Source organism: Heterocephalus glaber, unplaced genomic scaffold (assembly GCF_053883595.1).
Source record: "Heterocephalus glaber isolate CG9 unplaced genomic scaffold, H.glaber_assembly_v1.0 deba00000937, whole genome shotgun sequence".
In the NCBI taxonomy this organism is placed as follows: domain Eukaryota; kingdom Metazoa; phylum Chordata; class Mammalia; order Rodentia; family Bathyergidae; genus Heterocephalus; species Heterocephalus glaber.
In genome coordinates, this window is record NW_028258173.1 from 12,007,273 (window position 1) to 12,032,973 (window position 25,701).

The following is a 25,701-nucleotide window of genomic DNA, read 5'->3' on the forward strand; positions in this document are numbered from 1 at the left end:
GCTAAGAAACTTAAGAAATCAAGTAGGTAAACTCCTTGCAGGAAGGTGACATCTGAAGACTTTGGGAACCTGATTAACATCACAGAGCCAGCAATGACCTAGTCAGAATCAGAGTCCAGGACTCCTGACACTCAAGTTAGAGGCTTTTTACCCACTACTTCAGAATGAGTAGGATAAATTTTCAATTTATCCATTCACCAAGGGACCACCAGAGTGGCTTTTCATCGGACTCCTCCACTGTAAAAGTGGAAAATTACATCAAAACCCACCTCACTGGACTGATATGAGGATCAAATCAGATAATGAATAAGAGAAAACCCTCAGATACCATAAAAAGCTCTTAATTACAATCATATGGAGAAACAATCTCTCTCTCTCTCTCTCTCTCTCTCTCTCTCTCCTCTCTCTCTCTCTGGAGATTGAGCCCAAGGCCTTCACTGAGATATATCCCAGCTTTTCTTAATTTACTTTTTATTTTGAGATAGGGTCTTGCTAAGTCACTAAGAAAAATCACATGAAATTCATGAGCAAAATGTGTCACATTATCAACACCCAATACAATGAGTAACTAAGTTTTTTTCTTTCCATTCCTTCAAAATCTGAAATCTACATCAATTATATCAAGTTTCATAAAGCCAGAAAAAACTATATTTATCAATCAACACAGAGAAAGTCTTTCAGGAATACCTTTAGTCAAACAATTTTTCTCAATTCTCTCCTCACTTTTCTCTGTCCATTGTATAAGATTTAAAATTCACCATTCACTTTCTTGTTCTTGGAGCACATAGCACCATTTAGGAAATTTTACTCAATTACTCAACACAATGCAATGTCAACTGACAATACATCAAGCTTTACTACATACCAGAAACTCTGCTAGGTGCCTGATTTGATTGTGAAAACCCAAATAGACATATGGCCTAATTCCAACAAGTTTCATCCATGAGACTCCATCAGAAAGTCAGGGGATGCTATTTCAAATGAGGCAATACAGCAAGGGATGAAGGACAGATTCAACTTATTCAAATAACTACATACATTGTCCAGTGCATATGACAGGTGATTCAGGTAATCTCAGTAACACAATGCTATAATCCTCTCAGATGAAATAAAACTAAAAGCAAAATGTATTTTGCCTGTGTTCATTTAAGCAAACCAAAAGCAGAAGTTACTCTTAAACTCCTCTTTCTCTTCTTCATTTCTTACTCAGTTCTTGTAAGATGGAAATAGAAAAAGTTATTTAGAGAAAACCTTCTTTGAAAAACCTTAATACAACAAGTAATTAGGAGCAGTTCCTAACAGTGTCAAAACATCTATCCTGAAAATGAGAGAGACAGAGAGAGAGAGACTTTTTGGCACAGAGAGCAAAAGGATAAATAAGCACAACAACAATAAAGTCTCCAAGTGGGAGCAGAAACTCCATGGTTCTTTCTCCACTTCACCTGCACACCCAGGCGCTCTGCCTGACGTTGACCCCATTCCTCCCCCTGAATTTGCTGCCTGCTTAGGGAAACTGCCAACTACTTTTCTTTAGACTCGATCCCTAACTATATATAAGTTGCAGATTTGCATAGTCTCCAGACTTTTCTTAAGTCTAATATTTCAAACCCTAGCAAACTGCTGACAGCAACAAGGAAAAGATTGTTCCAGGAGACACAAAACCTAGCTGAAATGCACTGTTAGAAAATACCCTGTCCTCACTTGAAGAAGTAGATCGAATAATACAGAAATCATAAACACATACACACCAACATTCCAGGATTCACTTACCTGCCCATCTCTGAGAAAGCCAGCAACGCTGACAAAGTTTTGAAGGCTGCAGGGAAAGCCAGCAAAAGAAAACCCCACAGAAGTCATTCTTTACTTAGTTTCAAGGACCACACACTTCAGCCAGGAGAAACCAAAAGGACCAGACTCCACCTCCTCCTCCACAGCAAACGGCAGCAAACCTCTGTGAGTTCATTGTTCCCAGGGAAACTGCAGCTCAGGAGGGGAGACCGGAAGTGGCTCCATTTGGACACCCAGGCGTGACATTTATCATTAACCACACTCGGAGAAGTAAATCTATAAAGTAATTCTGGGTGGTACAATGTTCTCCAGCCTCCCTATAAATGCTTCTTTCATTTCTTAAAGAAAGATAAACAATACATGGTCAGTTTCCAGCTGTGTTTACTTCAGTGCAATCTGTTTGCCCTAGGAAAGCTGCCAACACCTGATGCTACCATTGAAACACTAAGTTAAAAAAAATAATTAAGGGGAGGGAACAATATGAACAATAAAGCTATCTGGCCCACTGTGTCCAACGGTCTCTTCTCTTGACATTCTAAAGCAAAAATGAAAAAAAGTCAGAAAATAGGCACTATACTATGTCCAACGCCAGCAACAAGCCTCCTCAGAAAGAGGATTCTGTCTTCCTGCCCTGTTCTTGGTAAAATCCACAAAGAGGAGTCCTTGCTGGCCTGACAGGGCCAGGCAGTGCTGCATTACATCAGCCGGTGTCACACCCATGCATTTTCTCTGAAAATAGTGAGGTTCCAACACACATGTATATTTGTAAATTTCATCTTAAACTAAAGCTGGGTCATGACAAGCCTGGCTTGAAGCAAAGAGCATGGGGGGCTTGGCAATAGTTAGAAAATCTTTACCAGGCCACAGAAATGTTCACTAGCTCTGGCTGTATGGAAAATGCTGGGTTACACGAGAGGTCTTGCCCAGCACCCACTCGCAGAGGGTGAGCACAAAGGGCTTCTCTGATGTGCCTTGTTACATAAAGTAGAAGACTGTGCTGCAGTGCCAAGCTAAACAGCACAAGGGCCCCACACGGTCAGCAGAAGGTGGCACTCTGAGGATATGCTGAAGCCTAAATATTTGTCAGCTTGGCTGAGGGCTGGAGAGCATGATTCTGAAGGTTTATAGCTTCACAAAAGGATGGTGGTACTTCCTGTGCCAAATTTATTTTAAAAATCTGTTTCCCAATATGAATGGGATTTCTCGCCAAGTAACTGGCAACCTGAAGGCCTTGGCTGCCCTCTCCTTACTCCTTGCATCTGGGCTCAAGATCCAAATGTAGTTGGCAATGAAACTGGCAGAGAAATGTCATTAGCTGTTATTCAATTGCAATGATTAAACAACTAATAGAGCAGGGAAGAGGAACGGGAATACAGGGGAAAAGTTGGCTTCACAACAGCCATATGAAAGTGGACATGGATTCTGTGGTCCCCCAAAGCCACTGGCCACAAGCACCACTGAGAATTCTAGCAGTGTGCCAAATCTCTTTGGAACTGCAGTGTAGAAGTGTAGAGAAGAAAAGCTAAAAAGCTCATTTGAAAACCCACACTCACTCTGATTTCAGGGAGGACCTCCAACAACAGTGGTGGCGAACCTATGGCACGCAGAGCCCTCTCTGTTGGCATGAGAGCCAAGTGTATGAGTTATTTTTTTCTAAACTAAAACCTCAGTATTTTGGTTTAATTGCAGTATTGGCCCTTCGCAATAAATAAGTGGGTTTTGGGTTGCAGTTTGGGCACTCGGTCTCTAAAAGATTTGTCATCAGTGTCTTAGCAGCTTACCACACTGCTCCCTCTCTCTGGAGGGTCCCAGTCCTTGTGGATGAGAACTCAATCCTCCAAACTCAGCTCACTGATCACGTACCCCACAGAACACTTCCACACCATTCGCTCTACTACAGGTCCCCATGACCACCTTCCATTTATTTTCCTCATATTTTTTCTCATAATCCATAGCTATTTTATTGTTGTACTTATTTGTTTTTGCATTTATTTGTTCTTATTTACTACCTATCTCCCCCACTAGAATTTATGTTGCATGACAGTGGTGATTTTGCCCAGTGCCTACATATCAGAAATACTAATTGGCTGAATATTTTCTAGACCATTTTGAGCTATCTCTGTCTTTGAGCTGAAATTGCCAATAGTTGACCAAAGGAAGACGTTACAAGGGACAAAATTCATTAGGATGCAAATTCTGCTTTCAAAGAGTCAAAGGATATGAAAATCAAATTGCTATGATAACAGTAAGTATATGTGGTGGATGTTACAAGCATTTCACACTGAAAGCAGGAGAAAGGAAACAACAACAGCAAAAAAAGAAAGGATAAAAGAAAATGAAAAAAAGAAAGGTCTCACAAAGGAATACAAAAGAAGTGTGGGTATTTTTGTTGGTTTTGGGGGATGGGGTCTTACTATGTAGTTCACGCTGGCCTTGAACTCACTATGTAGCTCAGGCTGGCCTCAAACTCACTGCGATCTTCCTGCTTCAGCCTTGTGAGTGCTAGAATTACAGAAGTGCACCACCACACAATTGGTAGCATTTGAGAGTACATGAGGATTCACTACACAATATTTCTTCTTTGTATATATTTTAAATGCTTCCAAAATAAAAAAAAGTTCAAGCTGGATATGGTGGCACATGCCTACAATCTCAGTACTAGGGAGGTTGAGGAAGGAGGATCACAAGCTCAAGGCCAGCCTGGGCTATCTAGAGAGTTCTAGGCTAACTGCAACTATATGATGAGATCCTCTCTCTTTCTCAAAAAAAAAAAAAAAGTTCAAAAAATAATGGGAAGGATTCTACCATCAGGACTTGGAACGGCAACAAGTGGGATTCCAGGTAAGATAAGGATGTGCTACTGAGAGTAGGAAAAGACAAGTGTAGTGTATTCAAAGAATTCTGAGTTGTTTGCTTTGGATAAAGTCAAAGATGGTGACAGAAAGAAGCCTGGAAGGGTAGGTTGGAGTCAAAAAATGCAATATCATAAATAATAAATTTCAAATTTCAGACTTCAGAAGAAAAGTCATCTACGTTTCTGAGAAGAATGTCATGCTACATCTATGGCACAGAAAAAAAGTAATGTAATAAGATTAGTTAACCTGGTATCTTCAGATATTTTGAAACTCACACACACACAAACACATATGTATAAACACACATATACATATGCCTTGATGTTTTCAGCCTTCAAATCTTTGTTCGTGTTTTCCCTGAAATGTTCTTATTACCTGTTTTCCCTGATCAACTTCATGCATGTCCTTATCCATGAAACCTTCCTCAAAAGCCCCAAGTGCAGCAAATGCCCCTTTCTATGTGGCCATAGTACCTTGGGCATTATCTTTAATCTCCCTTCCTACTCTGATTAATTGAACCCATCTGTTCATCCAGCACTTTCACTAAAAAGCGATGTTCTTGAAAGCCTGACCCCATATCTTACCATCTACAGAGCCAAGAAATACGAGGCAGAGACCACAGTGATCTGGCTGATAGATAAGCTGCTTAAAATCTGCAGAGGCAAAATTTGCAAGCTCTGGTAACTTAGTGGATAAGAAATGGATAGAGGAATGGAAGTTGAGTAGTAGGGGGGATAATACTAATTGGAATAGCCACCATCATCAGGCTTTTCCACACTGAGATAAAATTAAATGAAAGAAGAAAAGCAGAGAAAGCGGAGTGGGTGTGGGCAGTGGGGAGAATGCAGCTACCAGGGCTCAATTCGGATGTGATAAGAAGTGTAAGATGCTGGAGAAACATATGTCAGATTTCAAGGAGATAAATGAAGCTTCAGTTGGATGTGGGAAAATGTGCACATCTGGGAGTAACAGAAATGGAAAGGTGAATTAGACAGACAAAGAAACAAGAACAAGAGAAGAGAGGAAGCAGCGAAGGCAAGAACATCTTAGAGAATAATCACTGAAAGACACAAGAATTGCTGGTCCTGGCAAGGGAGAAGGAGCCAGATGTGCAGAGTAGCATCACAGACTAATAGGAAAATGTCCTCCTTTTCAAAAAAAATGTAAAGCACTCAGAAGGGTTTCCTGCAATCTATGTGACCGAAGCTCTCTTTTTAGACCTGGAAAGCTGGAGTGTGTTGATAATGACTGGGTGGTCTTGAAAACACCTAAAAGCAAATCACAGCTAATGCCCTCGAGCTGTCAACTAGTCCCAGTGTGAAGGTAGGAGGCAAACAGTAATTGGGCGGGGAAATCCCCCACTGTCTGTCTGCACACATCTGCTTCCTCCTTCACATGCTGCTCCATTCATGAGTCTTTATCTAAAGGAAAGGCAGTCATAATGATGTTAAAATCACCACCACCACTCTAAAATAAAAGTACAGCAAGAGGTGGCAGAGAAATTTAGGGAGACAGTCTTTTCAAAATGCACACTGAGTTTTAATATGGTTTAAAAAGAACATTCATTTTATAAGAGATTAAAAACAGAAATGTTTACAAGTGAAATAAAATGATTCTAGGATTTGTTTCAAAAATGATTTGTGCAGGTGAAAAGATAGAGCCAAGAGCTGATAATTGTCAAAGGTCTAATTAATATAGGAAGTTCATTAGATTGTGTACTTTTGAATATGTTTGAAATTTATTGAGATACAAAGGTTTTAAATAGCAATGGAATCACAGAAAGCACTCAGTCTTAAGAGGATTAGGAGAAAGGGATTTCTCTTTCCTCTCTGATTTGAGGTTACTTCTTTTTTTTTTTCCACCGCTGGGGTTGAAAGCCAGGATCAGGTGCAAGCTAGGCAAGTGCTCTTACACGGTCTACAGATCTACAACCCAGCCCTGAAGACTACAACTTTAGTAGCACTGTGATCATCTCTCTTATAACCTAGGAAAACTATAGATTAACTTTGATTGAATCAGCTGCTTGAAGATTGAAACCACAAAGAAATTCACAGGAAGCTCAGCTATAATCATTTTTAGTAGCTACTCCCATAGGGTCTATTCTGTATTCTGCCTCTTTCCCAGTTTTTTTATGATTTGGACCTTAAATGTCCCACAAAGTTTCCTATGTTGAGGGCTTCATCCCTAGTTGATGGTGCCACTGGGAGCTGGGAGGTGGTAGAACCTTTAGGAGATGGGACGTAATGGAAGGAATTTAGGTCAATGGGGGGCATACCCTTGAAAAGGATATTGAAACCGCAGCTTGCTCTCTCTCTCTCTCTCTCTCTCTCTTTCTCTCTCTCTCTGGTACCCAGCCACCATGAGGTAGTCAGCACCTCCACCACATGCTTTCTACTATGATATTCTGCCTCTCCACAGGCCTGAAAATATGAAGCCAACCTACCATGAACTAAACCTCTAAAACCGTGAGCCAAAATTAATCTTTTGTCCTTTTGTCCTTATAAGTATATTAACTCAGCTATTTTGCTACAGTGATGGAAAGCTGACCTACACACAGCTCTGTTTTTTGTTTTTTTTTTACTGAACTGCATTTTACCATAATGAAGTACACCTTGAAAAGAAGCATCTGAAATTCTACTCTAGAAGGATAATTTTCTTACCTTATATAATGTCCCCTTTATAAAGACTCAGGAGAAAGTGTAATTTATCTATTACAGAAGGACCTGGCTTCTTCTGCAATAATTAACCAATCCCTGCCTGTGGCCACTGTGAATGATGTTTCATCATGTGTTTCCATCCATAAGGTAACTGGTTAAAACACTTAAGGCCAACTGGAAAGCATATTCATATTCGTTTCTGGAGCATGTTGTTTTTTTGGCTCTACTTTGTTTCTGTCTTACTCTTTTAATAGCATTTTACTATGGAACCTTTTAAATATCTGAATGATTACACAAACAGTTCTAATCAGTCCTTATGTAAGTATTTCCCAGCTTTAACCAATATCAACCCAGGGCCAATTTTATTTCCTCTTTTTTCCACCTACATCCCCAGACATCAAATCATTTTTTAATAAACAATTTACCAAATGTCTCTAAAGAAACTGGCTCTTTTTAAAAACATAATCCCAATAACCATTATCACACCTACACACAAAAAATTCTTAATATCTTCTTAGTGTTCAAAATTATAGTCTTGGATATTTTTAAATTACTGTGTGTTTGAATCAGGATCAAAATCAACTCCATGCCTTATAATTGATTGTTAAGTTTATTAATTTCTATGTCTTTCTGTCATTCTCACTCCATCTCTGTCTATATCTTATCTCTCTCTCTATCTTATCTTTATTGCTATCTCTATCTAAATTTCTATCTCTCTCTTTCTAATACTGGAGATTAAACTCAGGGCCATCATACTGAGCTAAAGCTCTAGCCCTTTCTTTATTTTTATTTATTTTTTAAACTTTGAGACAAGTTCACAAAACCTGTCCAGACTGAGCTTGATTTTGCAATTTTTCTCCCTCAGATTCCTAGAGTCCTAGGATTACAGGTGTCCTGGTTCATAATTCTCAGTATTTTTGTCTGGCAAAACTATTTCATAGGTAGTCTTATTTACTTTAAATTTGTGTCAAATTGCTGAACTGTATGCAATCTAGCAAGCTAGCTTAAATTTCTAATAGAAAAAGAAAAAATTGAATAAATAAATAATCCCTCAAGAATACTTGGTAATTTAATAATGTTTTTAAATTACCAATTTGGTAGACAAATAGTTTATACTTCATTGTTTTTAATCACACTTTTAAAAATATTTTATGAAGCTCAGTATTTTTTATATATCCACTGACATCATCATTTTTCCACGAGCTACCTATTCAAGTTATTTGCCTATTTGTATACTAGGTTATTATCGGTTTATTGTAAAATAGAATATTGTTCCTTCTGCAGTCAATGCTGCAACACACACAAACACATACTTGGGTTTTTGTTTCTATTATTCCTTTTTGGTTGTACAAAAGCTTCAATTTTAAAATTCACCTATAGCCTGTGCATTTTTATAAGGCAGGGCATGCTTTCTCCTTCCACAATGACCAGATCCTATCCCATTACAACCTGCTAATCCTGCTAATCTTTGCTGAAGCAAAGAAGGAGATATTGACCCCCTGCTGGCCTTTCTAACTCAGTGCCAAATAGGAAGGAAAATCATGAGAAGGAAATATTGTCCTTTCCCCAGGCCTCGGGCACATTCTGAAATGCTGTGTGGTCCCTGCCAATAAGAAACAAGAGGGTAAAGAAACCATAGCCAAAGCAATCTCAAAAAAATATGGCAGGATTCTTTGCCCTGAAACTCCAAGTTTTCAGCCTGGAAAACCTTGGTGTAATCCTTTGCTCCCATGGTTATTTCCAGAGTATCTAGTTACCTTTCTCTACAGAGAAGCCAGATATCGTTGAGAGTCCTATTTTTGCAAAGCACAGCCTGGCACAAGACCACAGTGGCCTTTGCCTTTCATTCTACTACATATTTTCCTGGCTTAGTGGATCTCTCACAAGTGACATTTTTAGATAGAGTTTCATGATATTCAATTAAAAAGCAAAGACTAAGAAACAACTTCAAGGAAACCACAAAATTTAAATATGAGATTTTTCTTAAAAGAGAAAGCTAATCTATAAAAGCAAACAATTTATTTGCAAAGTAGTTTGTTTATGCCAATGTACTAATATTTCCGTACTATTTCAAATCATCATGTGACCCTTACCAAGAAAATTCCACTGAAACCCTCAGTTTTTATACCTGAATAAACCACTGTCTTTGCCATTAACAAAATATTGCTTCAGGTAATGCCTTATCTCAGAGTGTCAAAGGAAGTGGAGTACTCTAGTTTTAGGAAATAAGACAAGCAATTGTTTCAAGCAGTCACCTTGAAACATGTAAATCTGCTTATCTCCAACACTGAGCACAAGAAAAATACTGGAAATTCCCTATCTCAGGAAAAGTGCTCCCCCCATGTATGAGAGCTCGAGACTGAGTGAAAAGTGTAGATTTATATACGTTCTATGGTGTTGCATACATACTATTACCTATACAGTGCTCCTAAACTGATTTCAATGGCTAGCCAAGAAAACAAAGAGATCACTTATAATGATCCCTGGATACACTAATTTCATAAAATTTGCTTTCCATTATAGATTTTTATTGGATCGATTTCAACTGAATGTTACCAATGGAAATTCTCACAGTATTTATTATTGGAGAACAGGAAGAAAGACAAAGTACTCATTCCTATGGTGAGATGATTTAAGTTTCAAAAAAAGTTATATGCAGTAAACTGGAAAACAATGCAACATGACCCTGTTAAAAAGGCTCCTGGGGGAGAGGAACAAAACTCTCACAAGCTGTGAGATCATGTGAAGCTGTTATTCTAACCCTTACCCCTAAAATGAGAATACCAGCATCTACTTTGGTGGGATAAAAAGAGGTAAGCAATACATGCAGTGATGCTGGATAAATATGAGGTGAGCTCAAACAGTACAGTGAACATTTAAATATTTTCAAAGTACTACAGTAAAAGACACATTGCCATTAACTTTCCTCAACATACTTCCCCTTTACATAGAACACACTTATCCCACCATTGTTCTTGCCATTTTCTGCAGCAGTTCTGGAAGTCTTTTGCAAGTATCTTCAGTTGCTCTGTTGTGGCTTCCTCAATCTTCTGAACCCATTCTAAATGCTGACCTCTCATAGTCATTTTGACTTTGGGAATGGGCCAAAAGTTACACAGGCCAGACCCAGTGAATAAGGTGGACAAGCCCATCTCCTGGATGTCACTTGGCAGCAGCATTCAACATATTTTTTACTACACCTCAAAAAAAACTTAGGAAGAAGGACTTCCAGAACTGCTTCAGAAAGTGGCAAAACTAATGGGATAAGTGTGTTTGAAATGAGGAGGAGTATTCTGAGGGGGGTTAGTGGCAGTGTGTCTTTTATTGCAATCATTTTTTAAAATTTATACACTCAGTATATATTTTGATCACATTTTGCTCATGTTTAAAAAATTAATGCTGGCAAGTTCTTTTTCTTTATTAACAAGTATAGAAAAATAAGAGCAACTAGAATTTATTGAGTATTTATTATATTTGAGACAGTCCTCCGCACTTCACATGACTTAATGATCACAACAACTTCACAGAGTCCTATTTCAAGGACCTTGTCCAGATAGAGAGCTTTGCAGAGATGTGAGCAGTCATCTTTTCCATACAATACAATCACATTTAGCCCTTCAACTGAAATTGCTCTTCGTCACGAGTCTATTTCTACTAGCTTGAGGAAGGATTATTGTTGAACTGTGTCAGAGCTATATATAAATTCTGGGATCCAAAGGAAAATGTCCTAGATTCAACCCACTGTACAGGCTTCCTACTTATATGACCAGGCTTCTCTTGACAACATGTGCAGGGTATAAAGCTGTGAACCAGGAACTGTGGGGACATGACCTAGGGCTGCAGAGGGTCTCTAGACTCAATCAAAACGCTACATTCCCATAAGCTTTGCTCAAGATACTTTTAAATTTTCTGAACTTTAGTTCCCCTGATACTAAAATGGAAAACGGGCAGTTGGCCAACCAAGTAGCTAATTCTCATCTCACTAACTGATGTTCTGGTATATCAGAGGAGCACTGCATCAGTTTTATAAAGTTTTCTACTCTTCAGGAGCTTTGCGGCATGTTTATACACTAACAACTTTCCCTTAAAGGAGTTCCTGATAAATTTTAAAAGCCTGTTCCCTAACAGACATGAATTGCCTTAGTAGGAGGGTAATAGTCAAGTGACTCTGAAAAGTTGTGACAATGATCCCTGTTTGCAAGATTCTACATCTTAGGGGTGCTTATACCATGTTTAGTGATGAACCCTAGCAATATCCAAGAAAAGGGCTCCTAGTCCATAGTGGATTTATTGATCATCTTATCCTGATGGTATCTCAACCTGTTGTCCTTCCCTTCCTGTTAGAGGACTAAACAGTCCCAGGCTAGACTAAACACTTAGGGACACTGAGACTCTTCAATCTGCCTTCTTGGGAGAAACTTTAACATTCAAAATAAAATAAATACATAAAATCAAACAAACTGCAATGACTAACTTGGAGCATTTCCTCAGGAGGGTAGTATTTTCTCTCCAAGAAACTGCCCCATTTTCCAATGCCTTAAAAAATAAAATAAGCAAGTAAACGAACTAGGCCTTTCACCAAATAACACTTGCGCTGCATCTAGCCCTGTAGCCAGAATGAGTGTCTCTTCGTTGCTGGGCTCCTAGTGCAACACTGGGAAAACAGCTGAGAAACTTCTCTTGTCCTGTGGCCTCTCCCTTCTCCTCCACATGCTGAATACTTCCAGGTATTCTAGAGTTAACTGCAGCACTAGGTTCTTTACTTTGTAAATTCAGCCCCTTCTTCAACAGTTCAAATAAATAAAAAAATTTGGAAAATTCAGACTTTTCAAATAAAGTTAACTGTGAGAAATAACAGAGCATGGTAAATTGAGGAATAAAGATCTAAGGAAACTTTTGATGCTTGACTTTTTATACATTTGTGACTACATTTCTTTAAGAAATGATGAGAAATGTGAGGGATTGTCAAACCAAGAAAAGAGGCCACTGGGGCAAAGGATCAAAAGAGGCCAAGGGAAGTACACAGAAGTGAGGCAATCTCACAGAAGGGAGATTTTAGACAAGACAGAAAAAGGGTGGGAAAGATAATAGCAAAGAGAAAATCTAATGTGAAGGGATGTGGACAGAGACACTGAGTACTGATGTATAACAGGGTGTTCTGCCAAGATTGCCCGTGGGGTCCTACAAAACATGAAGCTAAGAAACATTAGAAACAGTCAGAATAGGTCAGCAAAGGAGGTCCCATAGTTTCAAATGAAGTTTCACCGGGTACTCTTAGGGGTCACGGGCTTCTGAAGAAGTAGCTAATGTCATAAGAGAAACATAAGGGAAAAATTCAAACAGGCAACCAAACCACGCAAGGATGGAAAGTAGGTGTGATCTAAAACTTCTTCCTTTTTTCTCAGACTCGCCTCCGTTTCAAAGTTGATCATTTTAAAACCTGAGAACAAATGACTCAGAAGTGTTTCCCAGCTCAAGAACTGTCCACAGTTCTCCACGGTCACATAGGAATATGCGATATATCTCCCTCATCTAGAAATTTTAGGAAGTTTGCTACTAAAGAATGTGATATCTTAATCTCAGAGCTGTAACACCAAGGCTTAAAATATGACCCACAACACTATATTTGTGCTCCAAATCTTATTATAGTACTTCATTACAATATTAATTCAATGATCTTAGAATATGCACAGAGTTGTGGAAACATCATCACAATCAATTTTAGAACATTTTAATCACCCATAAAATAAACACCCTATTACCAGTCACTTCCCATTTCTCTCCAACTCTTTGCCTCCTTTAGCCTCAGACAAGCACTAGTCAGCTTTCTATCTCTCTAGATTTGCTCACCCTTGACATTGATACAATATGTATGCTTTTGTGAATGACTCCTTGCATTATGCATCTTTTCTTTTTAGTAGTAGTTGGGATCAAATGCAGGGGTCCTCTACCACTGAGCTGCATGCCTAGCACTTTTTAATTGTTTTTCGTTATTTTCAAACAAAGTCTCATGCAGTTGCCCACACAGGACTCCAATTTGTGGTCCTCTTGCCTCGCCTCCCTCATTGCTGGTATTACAGGCATTTGCCACCACACCCATCATGTCTTCAAGGTTCATCCATGTCTCAGCATGCATCAGGTCTTTCTCCTTTCCTTATTTCTCTGACATTCCATCATATGGACATAACGAATTTTATGTCTGTTCATCAGTTGATAGATATCTGTATTGCTTCTACTGCTTGGCTATTTTGAATAGTGCTGCTATGTATATTCGTGTACAAGTTTTTGTGTGGACAAATTTTTTCAATTCTCTTAGGTACTAATATACCTAGCAGTGAAACTGCTGCATCCAACAGTAACTCTACATTTACCCTTTCAGGAAACTGTTCAACTGCTTTCCAAAGCAGCTGTTCCATTTTACATTCCTACCAGCAGCATATAGGATGCCAAATTATCCACTAAATTTTAAAAAGATGAACAAAATGAAATGCCATAAACACCAGAAAACAGTAGTACATATTAGGCCAATGTGACCAGCCCAGGCAAGCTGGCAACATAGCAAGATTCTGTCAATTAAAAAAAAGGTTTTTTTTAAAGGGCTGAGGATCTAGCTCAATGCAAAAGACCCAGGTTCAGGACCACAGAAAACAAGACTCCAGACACCGCAAGAACCTAGGTCCTGAGTTTAGAAACTGAGACTTGAAACTAGAAACTAGAAACGTGGAGACTTAAGTTGCTTAATTGTTCTGTACTCAGTTAAGCAATTCAGGATCAGAGTAGTCAACCTTACAGTTCATACAATTATTAGAATCCAACATTGTCTGAGGCCAATCATGAACTTAGACCTTTATATATATTTAGATCTCACTCTTCCATATTAACTAATTCCTTAAAAAAATGAAAGCATGACTACCATACAATCCAACAGTTCCACCTCTGGAGATATACTCAAAAGAATTAAAAATACTGTTATGGGCCAAATGATTTCCCTACAAAATTCTTATGTTGAAGTCCTAACGCTCAGTATGTCAGAATGTCACTTTATTTGGTGATACGTCTTTAAAGATGGAGTCAAGTTAAAATTTGCCCATTTGGATGGGTTCTATTTCATTATGTCCTTCTGAGAAGAAATTTGGACACAGGCATCCACACACACAGAATGAGGTGATGAGGCAGGGTCTTGTGTGAAAGAAGACCCAAAGAGGGAGCCAGGAATAGTACGTGAAGTGAAATCATCTAATTACAAAAAGGACAAATGCTGTCTGAGTCTACTTACACGAGGTACCTAGAGCACTCAGATTCATAGAGATGGAAGTAGGTTAATGGCTGCCAGGACCTGGGGGGAGGGAAGGAATAGGAAGTTGCTTAATGGGCAAAGAATTTCACTTTGCAGGTCTTAAAGATTTCCTGGAGATGGTCGCAGAACAATGTAGATGTACTTAATGCCTCTGAATTAATTGTATTCTTCAGAATGGTTAAGATGGCTAATTATTAGTTATGTATACTTTATCACAATTAAAAGTAAATTCTTAAAAAGAACAAAACCTATTATTCCCATTCTACAGGTTCAGAAACTGAAGTTTGGTTGCTACCATTTTATTTTCACATTTTACTAGTGAGTATTCCCATCGAGGTCTGAATCCAAAGTCCAAGAAATGTTTCCATTTGGAATTAAGAAGGAGTACTTCCTATTCTTCTTTCCTATAGTCTCCACACTGAGATTGTTTTCAGATGATTTTGCTTTCCCAACCAGCACTTCGTTTAGCTACTCTGGAGGTATAATCTCTCTTTGGAAGGTTGCCAAAGTCATTCCTGCCCTCATCCCTCCTACCACTATATCCCTAACTGGTCCATGGCCTCTCATTTCAGGATTCAAGAAAAAGAAGAATGAGATGGAATTTTTCCAAAATACCCAGCAGCTTTAGTGAGAGAAGCCAAGACAGTTTCCTCCTTTTATGCCAAAGACTACATACATTCTCTGAAGTTAAATGCATTATTACTTCTCCCAGTTGTCTCAGTATCCCAAAGCTGCTGGACCAGAAGTTTTGCTCTCTGAAAAGCAGACACTGGTCCCATCCCAGGAGATAAAACTATGCAGAGTCCTATTCTCCATGCTTGCCAAGTTGCAAACAGGTTAGGGCTGGTGGGAAGAACAGAATGTCCTGTGAAAAAGAGGAGGAGCGCAGAAGTAGCCACAAGCAATAAAGGCTGAAGCCAGGGTGTTTCACGTGCTGGGAAAGAAAGTGAAACCACTTGAAAAAGCTGAGAGTTGACCCACAAGATTCTCAGAGACAGTTCCAAGCTCTTTGCAATGCTTAGTTCTCAAGAATAGAAGCACCGGAATTGCTAAATGGGTAAAACTACATATATTTTTTTTCTTAATTTTTATAAACAAACCAGAAAACATTCAACCTGAGAGTGTCAGATAATTCTCCAAATTCTTCTGATCGGAGAAGCAAAAACAGCCAAGTAACTGCAGCCAGAGAAATATTATAGAAAGTAAAAGTATAATTTCCTGGATACTCTCATGTGGGTTGAAATCTGTTACATAAGACTCCAAGAAATTGTCCAAATTCTGTGGTGGTACTGAAGCTCTGTTATACTTAATTCTGCTGGGAATAAATAGGCCATTCAGAAGACTAACACATTTTTCAAATAAAATAAATAGCTATGGCCATTGTAGTAGCCTCTTTCATTACAGAATGCATCCTGCTCCAGATATTCTGGCAGAGGCTGCAATCACTGGTCATACCATGCTTCCTTCTGAGCATTTACATGACCACATTATTTTTTGATGAATTGAATAATTGTGCAAGCACAGACTGAAACACAGCTTGATCTGACCTTGGAAGAAAAATGGAGACATATACACTCGGCATGGATGTAAGCTCAAAACCCATCCAGAGTCTTTATCCTCAGGCAGGACTTAAGAGAACTCGCCTTGTGGGAGCTAAGAAGCAGGACAGATGACCCTTCCCAGCTGGCACTGGTACAGGAGGGCAAATTTCTTACCCAAGGGAACACTTAAACTAACAATGCTGCCAAGAAGGGACCTGAAAAAGATAAATGCACAGTGCGCTTCTTCATTCATTCTTTCCTCAACTATTTACTCAATAATTACCATGCATTAGCATGAGGCTATGCCCAAAAATAAGAAATGAATTATAGCTAGGCCCCAGGATGTCTGTTCTAGAAAGGTTAGGTTAAATATCGATGAAGTCTCAGAGGCTGCAGGAAAGAGAAAGGCATTAATTCTGTAACTTTCTACAGAACTCTATGAGCTAGGGGTTGTGGGGAGGAGAAAGCAAGGTATCTCTTGATTGAATTCCCAATCATTGAAGGAGTTTGTCTACCACTCTTTCCTAACCACTTATCAACTATAATTCATATGCATGCCCGAGTGTACCCAGCTGCACTATCTTTTACTTTCACTCCTAAGAAATAACTATGAGACAGTCAAATAGAAGTCCTTTTACTTCTCTGAACATACTTAACTAGATTTTTCTCTTTTGGCCAGGCTGCTCCTACCACCTGGAAAACTATCTGTTCACTCTCCCTGCAACACACACATACTATTCTCCTAAGAAGGAGCTCTTCTTCGTGTATTTGGATCCCATGTCTTCCTCTGAACTTGTCCCTCCTTTTTCTCTTTTTCCCTTCCCCTCCACTTATGAGACTAGAAAGCTACATCTGCATCTTCAGCTTTGCTTGGTCAGGGGTGGATCACTGACGATGATGTCAGGCCCAAAGCAAGAAACTTAAAAATTATCACTTCTGCTAACCTTCTTGATTGCAGGAGTTGTTACCCTGATCATGCAGATGAGAAACTGAACTTTAGAATGGGCAGGTAAATGAACCATAGTATTCCAGCTAGGTAAGAGTGGAGCTAGGTGCATCTTGTTCAAAGCCTGCCTTTTCCTCACTAGATGATTTGGAGGGTGGTGTGTGTGTGTATGGGGCAATAATTTATGCAGCAATCCCAATTTCTCTCCACTCAATTTCGACTTCAGTCCCGAATGTAGCCTCTCCATCCAGCACAGGTTCTGAACAGCTTCCACACAGATGCAACTTCACAGGGCCTCATCTTTGGCCACGCCAGATGCCTTCTTCTATCTATTCCTGCTCTAAGAGGAACACTCCAGCCCGTGCCAGAAGCTGCTGGACCTGCTGACGTGCATATCCTGGAACACGTGGAGCCACCTGTGATCAACACATGATGATGAACAGAATATATAAGCCCTTTGGTCCCCCTGGACACAAAAACCTGAGATGCATTTCACAAGGCTCCTAGAAGGTCTGTTCAGAACAAACATCCATTGTCTCTGGCAGTGACCACTTTACTGGCTTTCTGTCCTTCGCTGTTCCATTCCCCTCTCCCCCTGCTACTTCTTGGGCTCACACTGACCAACCGACAAGTTTCTTATACACAAGACTCTATTCCATAAAGAAACACATGTTACCACATCATAAGTATATTTTATGCTGTAATACTGATTGACAATAAAATGAATTTCCTTTATACAAAAAAAAAGGCTATTTCAAGCTGTGCTTCACAGGTACAGGTAGCAGAAATGTGGACCATAGCAATCTTGGCTGTATGCAATCTGTCCTGTCACTCAAGCTACAAGAATCAGCAGATCCAATGGTGCTTGGTAGAACCCATGACTCACCTGTGCCAACTTCCTTCCTTCAGTGGTCCAATGCTGGCACAATGAACCCACAAATGGAATGGTTCAGGTGGTAGAAATGGAGTCTGTGTATGGCCCACCACCATAAGCTTTCTCTTACCAACGACACAGCGATTACCATTGCTCAATGTCCAACCCAGCAGACAGAGATGCTGATCCCTGTCAACCCTACAAGGATCTCAGCCAGCCCCTAGGTCACAGCAGACCTAAAGGAGCTAAGGAAGACGGCAACCCACATTTACTGGAATATGATGTGCCGTCGCTGCATGTGGTGCCTCTGTGAGCACCACTATCTGAGGGACATCAAAATATCTAATCTAGGGCCAGGGACTTAGCTCCGTGGTTTCGCCGCCTGCCTTGCAAGCGGAAGGACCCGAGTTCTATCCCCGGTACCAAAAAAAAAAAAAAAATCTAATCTACAACATAGTATTCCATACAATGTTACTTCAGACCACAGGACTAGTCCATGTCAAAGTCAGGACAACAAGTTGTATACGACCGGGGAATGTACTACAGATATGTCTCCACTTATGATAAGGTTACACTCCCAGAAACCCATCATAAGTTGAAAATATCATAAACTGGAGATACATTTAATACAATTAACTTACCAAACACTATATTTTAGCAACACAATACTCTGAGAGTAATGGCTGTTCAGCCACGTGATTGTGCAGCTGGGAGCTACAGTTCACTACTGCTGCCCAGCATCATGACAGAGTGTCATACAACATACTGATGGCCTAGGAAAAGATGACAATTCAAAGTACTATTTCTCCTGAATTCCATATTGCTTTTCCACCATCAGAAATTAGAAAAATCATTAAGTTGAATCACTGTAAGTTGGGGGTATCTGTAGTCTCATCACATAACTTCTCATTGAAAAGCAGCCAGTTTAACTGAAGAGTGAAATGCCCCAATAAAGGCTCAGTTAGTGCTTTAGCTGAGGAAAACAGCCTGTGTTGCAGTCTCACTTTTGTTCATGCCCCAGTCCTGTAATTTTTCCAAGGAGGCTTGTTTCCTGCTGGATATCAAATGTTCTCATTCTTTTTAGGATATTGTTTATTCTCAGCCTTTCTTCCAATCAGAGCTAGGAAACACATGATGTATGTACATATATAAATATAGGCATATATATACACACATAAATATACATATGTATACAGCTCTGTAGGGAACAGGGGAAGGGGACGTTACCAGAACCTGGCGCCAAATGTAGGGAACAGGGGAAGGGGACGTTATCAGAACCTCTGTAGTAAGTCTTGGTCTCCTGTGAGCCACGGCAGCACACGGCGAATGACAGGAAAGGTAGACAAATGAGACTGAGAAGAAGCTGAGCTTTGGGTCTGATCAGTGCTGCTCTGGGCAGCAAAGACAAAAGCCCCCTAGCTTGCAGCACCTTTTATTCAGTACATCGGGAGAAACAGATGTAACAAGTGAAAAAAAGAGTTCAGTGCTTCACATTTGGATAAACAAGGTGTAACAAAAACCTGGGGGGCAGTGGAAATCTAAGAACAATGAGGAATTATGCAGATGAAGATTTGGTTCTTCCCTGGTGTCTCCCATAGGTGTGGTCTTGTCTTGGAGATTGCAGCATGGTGGGGGGGAGGGGGGGGATCACTCAGGTCTCAGTTGTGACCAGAGGCCAAAATGTAATTATGTCTGGAATGTCCTAGCTGGGCTGTAGGCAGGAGAACTAGGCCTACTCAAATGATTTTTCCTAGAATTATGTAGCATTGTTCTCAACACATCTCCACATAAACATAGGGACATCCATATATATACATATATATATACATATACATATGTATATATATATATATAAGAAATCATGAATTTGCACTAATATGACAATTCCAGTCCACCCCCTGCGGCAGGAGGTGATGTTGGTGTTTGCCTTCTCTCCTTTTCTCAATCCTATACTACAACTAAAAGAGTGTCAAGATTACATTGTCCATATTGCTACTGATTCTCACTTTAGGAATAATGAAACTTTGCCCCAAAATGTCTCAGAAGGATTACTCCTGTTTTATTTGCCAGAAATGTATCAGATACCCATGCCTGACCAATCACTTGGGTCCACCATGATTAATGTAGACCAATCATCCTCAACACCACCATCACACCAGACACTGGGGCCTGGGCCTCCCCAAGTCTGCCATCACATGGAAAAGGATGTAATACTTGAGGAAAATAGGCTTTCTTTTAGGAAACAGGAAGGGAGACTATGGATCATGGGTAGTAGGCAAGCCACCAGCTGTTCACCATAGAGACCTACAATCCAGAGTGGGCAGCCCAAAACCTCTGAAATTATGTGGAAAGTTGTCTTTGGGCACGCACTTGTGAGGGAGAGGATCCTAAGTTGTGTCATTTTCCCAGAGCACTTAGTGACCCAAGAAAAGTTTAGAACCCTTTGCATTTTAAATCAGCACAATCCTCAATCTCACATTTATGGTGCATGCAAGGCTTCCAGGGACTTAATTCCTAATTTGGAAAATGTAAGTGTTCTCTCAATCTCATTTATTGAACTTCTGCTCCAAGAAGGGGAATCAGAAGATGCAAGGTCTTTGTGAAAACACAAACATCTGTCTCAATTGAGTCTTCCTTGACCGTTTCTAGAGACTGACTTTTCAGGCTTCTAAAGCAATTAAGGGTCACTACATCCTCAGTGAATTAGACATGCTGCCTTTTAAATTCTAATTCTTCTGAAGAAAAAGGGGATTGAAGGAGTCCCTGAAGGAATAAAGGAAACAGAAGTGCAAACTGCCATGAAGAAGAAATAAATCCACGGCTTAGAAGCCAAAGAGCAGAAGTCAAGACAGCTTGTCCATTTCAGTGTGTTCTTGGGATTTTATCCCACTGGCCCCAAATGCAGTGTTCAGGACCCTAGATGTTTTACCACCATCTGGAACAGCTGTGATAATAGAAAGAGATCAACTTGTCCAGAGCTTTTCATCCACAAGGGCCCCTTCAACCCTTCTATTTATCTATCTGAAAGGGCTGACCACAAAGGCATGGGCTGGAGCTATTGTGCGGGGCAAGGGGGGCTGGGGCATTACAAAGCATGTGCCCATGGGTGGGGCTCTTAGATTTTTGCCAGGCAGTTAAATGCTGTTCAGACAGAGATCAGATCACAAATTTAAAAGACTTTACTTATCCACCTTAGTCAAAGGGTGGTGTATATGAAATGATCACTCAAAATGAGACACTTTTGAAAGTAAAAAAGGACACAATTGCCTACCATGCAACAAGCCCCTGGGTTCACTCCTCAGCACTGCGAAAAGTGATTAAACCATTAAGGATTAAACCAAAATGAGAGCTGTGAGGTAGAGAAGTCCTGCCCATGCCAGGACTCTGTCAATATATACTTTGTAACACTGACCTTTGCTCTGCTTCCTTTTATTCATTCATCCAGCACTTTGTATGTGACAAATGTTACATCAAATATCACAGCTATGATGAAGAAACAATTAAAAATAAGATGGCACACAACATATGGTAACACACTGCAACGCGCATAACATGTGGCCCTTGCCCCTAAGGGACCACCCTCCATACTTGAACATTCCTCTGGCTGCCTTTCCCAACGGCCATTTGGCTTGTCTTGAAATCAAAATTAACATCTTTACTCTGAGCGAAGGCATTGATTTGCATGCTTTGATTCAGAATATGACCAAGTGACTCACTGGTCTATTTTGATCTTGGGAATTAAGCCGCATTCAGAATGTCTTCTTGTAATCACACACACACACCAGGCTAGAGGAAGGCCCTCCTGAGAATTCACTGAAACATCTGCCAGAGGAGGGGGAATCAAACAGATCCGATAGAGGGAGGGGTATACATTGAAAATATCTGAGCCCTGATTATAGTTTTCCACTTTAAAACATCTCCAAGATGGGCATGGTGGTGCACACCTGTAATCCCAGCTCTTGGGAGGCTGAGGCAGGAGGATCACCGTGAGTTCCATATACTGTGAGAGATGCTCCGGATACCAAGATGAAAGAAAGACACATGGGCTCTGCTCTCAGCAGAGACAACTCTGACTATAGATACACAGCAAATAATTATATTGGGAGTAAAAGAAGTATAAACAGAGAGCTCTGAGCGAACCAAAATGAAGGGAGTAGCCTGAGTGAGGTGTTTCAGAGCTGGCTTTTGGAGAAGAATGTGCATAAGAAGGTGAAGATGGAAGAGGAGATGGGGGTGGGGGGGGGGAGGGAGTACAAAGCGGCAAAGCATTCCAGCACAGGGCATGAGCAAACACAATATAAGAAAAGGCAGAGAGTATGTTATGTCCTGGGGTCTATACAGCGTCAGAGGCTTCATGTAAAGTCCTAACAGAGAACTCCAGGAAATAAAAACAGAGGCGAGCAGGTAGAGCCATCAGGAATATGGCAGTAACAGAGCGAGATAACACAGCTCTATTTCAGATGATGCCTCAACTTTGTACTTCACTGAAGGGATTACAGGCGTGTGAGATGAGACTTCACATGTCTCCCACCACTGGTTCACCAAACATCTCCTTCCCTGTCTTTCCTTCTACACAAAGATAGGCAAATCCTCCCCCTCCCCAACAAAGGCCAACCCATCCACTGGACTCTGGCTCCACCCACTCCTATCCTGGGAAGTATGCTAGCACTTCAGCTACTTTAAGCCCTCCCTGATGGGAGGAACATCCATTCTCCCTGGAAGAAGGATTCCAGTACCTCCCAAGTATCATCATGCTATCTTGCCTGGTTTATTCCTATTGCTCAAGTCAAATATGCTCTTGTATTTGCCATAAAAAAAAAAACACTTCTCTTCATTTCACAGCTCCCTACACCCACTACTCCAGTCTCTAAAAGTTGTTCACTTACTACATATTTTCCCGCTTCCTAATTTCCACTTTCATTGCTACACCAACCGCATTGTGGCTCTCCTCTGCCTAACACACCTCTGGCAGAAGTTCCTATCTAGGACAGCAGCTACTTTTACAGGTACTTTTCTCAATGGACTTGACCTCTGTGGTAGGCAGAATGCCCATTCACCCCCAAAGAGGTCCCTGTCTAATCCCAGCACCTGTGAATACGTTACCTGACATGGCAAAAGAAATTTTGCAACTGTGATTAAGGTTGATGACCTTGAGATGGGGGGACTGCCACGACTTTCTGAACGTAATCACCTGAGTCCTTAAAAGTTGTAAAGGAAGGCTCTGTGTGAAGATGCAATGTGAGAAGAGTTTGACCTGCCCTTGCAGACTTCACAGATAGAGAAAAGGGGGAAAAACACAAATGGTACAGGTATCCTCTAGAACTTGCAGGTGGTCTTCAACTGAGAGCCAGTGAAATGGGGATCTCAGTCCTACAACCATAAGGAAACGAGGGCCTATTCTCCTTGAAAGCCTGCAAAAGGAAACACATACCCCAAACCTATAGAACGCTAACATAATAAACGGGGGTTATTTTAACTTGTATATTTGTGGCAATTTGATACTGCAACCATAGCAAAGGAATACAACCACTTCTCTGAAGGTTTTCCACATCCAACCATTCTCTCCTTCCTACAGCATGTCTGGTCTCATGGCTTCCAAGACAAGTCTTTCTCCTGGTTTTTCTCCCAGCTCACTGACTGCCCCTTCTCAGTCTCTGGTTTTCTCTGTACTGATGGGGTTACTCAGCATCTTATCATCTTATCATAAAACTCCTATTTCAGCCACTTTCCTGCTATTTCCTCTTGAATGTCTCATAGGCAATTCAGTACCACCAAATTGCAACTTTCAAGCTCTTTGTGAGGTCAAAATCTTCATCTCAAAAGGTGATCCCTTTTACCTACTTGCTCAAACTTCCTTACTCTCCTTTCCTCTTTCCCACTATGTCCAAATACATTGATTTTTATCTCCAAAAGACAACCCAAACCTGCCCACTTTTCTCTGTCTCTCTTGCTAACACCTTCTAGCTGGACATTTTCTTCTCCCTATGGTACTGGGGATTGAATCCTGGGCCTTCGCACTGAGATACATCCTCAGAACTTATTTTTTTTATTTCATGACAGGGTCTTGCTAAGTTCCAGCCTGGGTTGAAACTTGTGATTCTCCTGCCTTGGCCTCCATTAAGGGACTTCTGTAACACTGTCCTACTATACTCTCTCTTGTCTTCATACTTTCTCTTTCATCCTGCTCTGACCCATGCTCCACAAAGCAAGAGTTGTGACAAAATGGAAACTGAATAAAGCTGCTCCTGTGCTTAAAATTCTTCAGTAGTTTCCCACTGAACTTGGAGCAAAATGCCCTCCGTAGTTCAGGCTACAAGGGCCTATGTGGTGGGATTCCTGCCCATTTCTCTGATTTCATGCCATTTGATTCTCTTTGTGATGCTCTGTGCATTAATCACCTTCTATTAGTTTTCAATTCTTTTCATCCAGCAAGCTCTGACTTATCTTGAGGCATTTGCACAAACTGTTAGCTCTACCTAGAATATTCATTTCTTCACCTCTTTCCATCCTAATTCCTTTGCATCCTTTAGGTCTCAGCTTGAGTCATCATCTGGAGAGCTTTGTTCATCAACCCAGTGCAAGGTATATTCACCTTTCTTATCCAGCTCAAATCCTCATTTGTTTCCTTGCAACATAAGACACGTTTACAAACATGTTAGATATTTAACTGTACACATGGCTTTGCTGGACTTCAGCCACAGAAAATAATCTCTTTAAGAGCAGAAATAGTGATTAGTTCACTATTTTCTCCTCACTCCCAAAAAGAGAGTGATCAGCCCATGAGTGGCTGCTGACTTCCTTCATTTTTCAGTCATTCTGGGGAGAGTGGCTTAAGATGGGGGACAACACTAAAGGCAAGAAAACTGGGAGATCATGGCTGAGGTCCAAAGGAGAGAAGAGAAGAGCCTGAATTTGATCAGAAACACTAGGGCGGGGGAGGAGGAGCACTGATTTATATTGGAAATAGATGCTCATTATATCTATATATATATTCTAATATTTATATATTGGAAAATTATCCTTTCTAGGATAATTGCAGGTACTGGGTAAGAACAAGATCACAAGAAGCAGATCTGGGGCCATGAAAAAGGATGAGTTTGGGTTGAAGCAGGGTGAAGTTGAGGGACAATTCAGGCAGAGCAATCTGGCAAAACAAAAGCAAACAAACAAAACCTGCCTATTCCAATCTTAAGCATCAAGCAAAGGGCTAGATGGAGAACCAAGGCTTGGGAGCCATTATTACAAATAAATATAGGCACATTAACATTTTTATAGTATAGTAATTCCAGGATATTCCCAACTGCCTGGTCAAAAAGTCATAGTCTAAATACATTGTTCAATGCTCAGTCTAGCAGCAGAGTCCTCCTCTAGAACAGCCAGTCCATGCACAATGAAAGGAAACATCACAATGGCATCTCAGAGCTTCATGCAACCCACTCTCCTCCCACTTTTCCCTCCTGATTTTCTCAAACCTCCCTGGCTATAGACAGCCCCCCTTTCTAATAGACATCAGCCCATGAGCTTTGCATGGTTGCAATCTCTGCAGGGCAGACCAGTCAGATATCTTTAGGTATTAGATACTATACCAGCTCAAGATTGCTCACTGAGAAGCATCAAAACATATCCTACAATTTCCGGTCTCTTCCTACATGTGTTCTTTCCTTTACTTAATCTCACATCCTTTCCCTTATTTACAGACCCTTTTGTTCCTGCCTGGCATGCAGGCATGAAGAAATCATGGCC

General features: G+C 40.4%; 1 protein-coding gene across 6 annotated transcripts in view; it reads right to left on the reverse strand.

Moving 5' to 3' along the window:
• The window catches only part of Map2k6 (mitogen-activated protein kinase kinase 6), a 195,993-nt gene that overhangs the window by 48,868 nt on the left and 121,424 nt on the right, over positions 1 to 25,701 (reverse strand). Inside the window, exon 1 of one of the 6 annotated variants that reach the window (XM_087208574.1) lies at positions 1,771 to 2,409. The exons of the other annotated variants lie outside the window; for them this stretch is intronic. The gene's annotated coding sequence lies outside the window, so the exon portion shown is untranslated. Of the gene's footprint in view, positions 1 to 1,770; positions 2,410 to 25,701 lie in introns of those variants that run through there. 6 annotated transcript variants of the gene reach the window in all.